At 36.7% G+C, this 3,577-nt stretch overlaps 1 pseudogene; it reads left to right on the top strand.

Annotated features, from left to right (window-relative positions):
• Nucleotides 1-899: 899 nt before the first annotated feature.
• Nucleotides 900-1,459, top strand: LOC119523493 (annotated as a pseudogene).
• The last annotated feature ends 2,118 nt before the right edge of the window (nucleotides 1,460-3,577 follow it).

Genomic DNA, 3,577 nt, shown 5'->3' with positions numbered 1-3,577 from the left:
ACAATATTTTCAAACACACTAGCAGATAAGATATCCCTAGGAACCCAAAAATACAAGCATTTAAGGGAAGATCACCAATAGCCCATGATACCTGCGTGGTGGGAGAAAGGGAGAAGCATTGGGAGTCTGGAGAATGAGATAATAGGAGAAATCCCAAATAGCCAAGGTGTTCCCCTGAAAGCAAGGCAGAGCTATTTGAGAACAGCAGCTGAAACTGCAGGGCTTTGCCCACTCCGTAGGAAATGAGAACAAGGAGCTCCCAGTAATAAAGGCTGCTGAAACAGCAAGCCTCTGAACTTGCAAAAATTGACAGGCTGGGGCTCTTTTCCAGGACAAGGTCCCCCAGTTAAGAGAAACTGCTAGGAGTGGAATCAACATTGTTCAGGAGGAGGACAATAGAGATCCAGGACAGAGTCTAGATGAAAGAGGGTAGAGGAACTGAATCATGAAGTCTCTAAAAGCAAATACCACAGTTTTGAAGGCTCTGTGGAACCAAGAGCCAAGGGAGCTTTGTGAAACTAGAAAACTATCCCAAATCTCACCTTTGTCTACACAGTTCCAGAGAAGTAATTTCATGAAAAAATAGGCAACTGGAAATTGTCAAGGCAAATTTAAAAGTTATAAGGAAAAAAAAGAATAAAGAGTGGAGTAACATACCTACAGAAAATGTAAGCATGACAGAAAGACATGCCTGCAGTATAGGACAACACCTTCTAATTCAGAATGAGCTAAATGTCATTAAAAATAAAAGATAAAACACATGAAAAGATCAGAATTAGAAGACCACAGAAGTGAGGTGACAAAACTCAGTGAGGAAATGAAAATAAAAGAAAAATGTATTTCAAAAATAAAGGCTAGGCAAACACCATCCACCTGGGAGGCATCTCGCAGCTGGCATAATGAGTGCCAATGAGGACCAGGAGATGGAACTAGAAGCATTACGTTCTGTTTATGAAGGACATAAAGTTTCTGGGAATTAAGTCCAGTTTCATTTCAATATACGGTGAAAATGGTGATACCAAAGCCTTCTTAATAGAGATTTCCTGGACAGAAACATATCTCCAAATACCTCCAATTATATCTATGAATACTTTTTTTAACAACACCATATGATCAGCTGTAAAACATATTCTATTAGGCAAGTTACAGAAAGCAGTTGAAGTTAATCTTGGTACTTCTATGGCATATACACTGCTTGAATATGCCAAGGACAGTGAAGAACAGTTCATGGAAGATCACAATCCCATTAATTCTATGACACCCCTAAGCAATATCATCTTAGTTGAAATTCCTAATACAGCCCCATCAAGTAAGAAAAAAGACAAAAAAGAACAACTTTCAAAAGCTTGGAATGAAGCTGGGAGATAAAACAGATCACAAAGGGGAACTTCCTCCAGGATGGAACTGGGTTGATGTGGTAAAGCATTTAAGCAAAACCAGTTCTAAGGATGATGAATAGCATTTGGATTTTGAGACAAGGAAAGAGCATCCTTTAAAAAAGTAAACTGGATTCAAAATCTTTCATTATTCTTTTCTAGTGTTGAAGTGGCTTTTTATAAAACACAATTTTTTGTACATTTGTTATGTAAAAAAAAGGTAAGCTAAAAGTTCATGAAGCGATCTGGTTGTATTAAGTTATTTTCACAAACTTGCCTTAATAAAATGTGAAAATGTTAAAAAATAAATTAACAAACAAATAAAGGCTAAACCAGAAGGAACTCAAGAATGGATAAAAATAACATACAATGCCTGAAGTGACATAGAAGGTGAACAGGAAGAAAATTTTTTTTGCAAAACTGAAGAAAGATAAAAAGGATTTGAAAGTGTCAAATGTTGAAGATCAGCAAAGAAAATTCCACATGTAGACAGTAGGAATTCCTGAAGGAAAAATCCAAACCATGGAAGAATAAATACTAAAGCCATGATTCTAGAAAACTGTAATACAATAACAATTTAAAAAAAAAAAAAACATTCAATACTACATACTGAAAGAATACACCACATACCTCAGAATACTGACCCACATGACTAACAATCAAGACATATGTCAATAAAATTACTGGACTTTAAATAAAAAGAAATAAATCCTTTAGTAATGTAGGTTAAAAAGAGCCTGTGAATTATAAGAAAAAAATAGATTATTATCATATTTCAACATCAAAGCCTTAAGCCAGAAGAAAATAGAGTAACATATTTAAGATTCTTATGGAACAAAGATATGAGGCAAGGGTTTTATATCCAGTAATATTGACTTTCAAGTGTAAAAGGCAAAAACTATCACTACCATGCAAAACCTAGGGAATAGTGTTTCTATGAACCTGTCTCGAAAATTTACTAGCACAACCAAGATAACTAGAAAGACTAACAATAAAGATCACTGTTGAGCTTTAAAGAGTTACTTTTAGAATGAAGACTAAATGAGTGTTAAAGGGCAAAGAGTATATCCATAATATCTGTATGTTTAGATAATATGCTGTTCTAGTTTGCTAATGCTGCCAGAATGCAAAACACCAGAGATGGATTGGCTTTTATAAAAGGAGGATTTATTTGGTGACACAGTTACAGTCTTAAGGCCATAAAGTTTCCAAGGTAACACATCAGCAATCGGGTACCTTCACTGGAGGATGGCCAATGGTGTCCGGAAAACCTCTGTTAGCTGGGAAGGCACGTGACTGGTGTCTGGTTCTGGTTTTGAAATGGCTTTCTCCCAGGACGTTCCTCTCTAGGCTGCAGTTCCTCAAAAATGTCACTCTTAGTTGCACTTGGGATATTTGTCCTCTCTTAGCTTCTCTGGAGCAAGAGTCTGCTTTCAACAGCCATCTTCAAACCGTCTCTCAGCTGCAGCTACTCTCTCAGCATCTGTGCATTCTTTAAAGTGTCCCTCTTGGCTGTAGCTCCTCTTCAAAATGTCACTCTCATCTGCACTGAGTTCTTTCTGTTTGCCAGCTCATTTATATAGCTTCAGTGATTTAATTTAGACCCACCCTGAATGGGTGGGGCCACACCTCCATGGAAATTATCCAGTCAGAGTCATCACCCACAGTTGGGTGGGTCGCATCTCCACTGAAACACTCCAAGAACCACAATCTAATCAACCCTGATACGTCTGCCCACACAAGATTACATCAAAGATAATGCCGTTTGGGAGAACATAATACATTCAAACTGGCACATATGCTAACAGTTCAGGTACTAAAAATGGCAGGGGATGGGGTGGGAAAAACATAGGCAAAATCTATTTAACCATTTTTTTTTGTTTTTTGTTTTTGTAATTTTACTGATGGTTGAGTATTATTGTTATTTTAAGACTTTTGTTCTGTGAAATGTGGGATAAAGATAAACAATTTGGGAAATTCTATTCTGTAATTACCTGTGTCCTTGAGAACAGGGTTCCTAGGTCTTTGAGAAGCAAGTCCTTAAGAACCAGGAACAAAGCAAAAATAAATAAATAAATACCAGGTTGTATTCCTGAATTTGAATTTGAATTGTAGTTAAGACCTAACGTATCTTTAAAAAAAAAAAACCTCATATGTATATGTATGTGTGGGTGTGTGTGTGTGTATTTCCTAGCTTTGTC

This window comes from Choloepus didactylus, chromosome X (assembly GCF_015220235.1).
Source record: "Choloepus didactylus isolate mChoDid1 chromosome X, mChoDid1.pri, whole genome shotgun sequence".
NCBI classification, from domain to species: Eukaryota; Metazoa; Chordata; class Mammalia; order Pilosa; family Megalonychidae; genus Choloepus; species Choloepus didactylus.
Note: the sequence above shows the minus strand (reverse complement) of the source record. Positions and strands in the feature narration are given on the sequence as shown.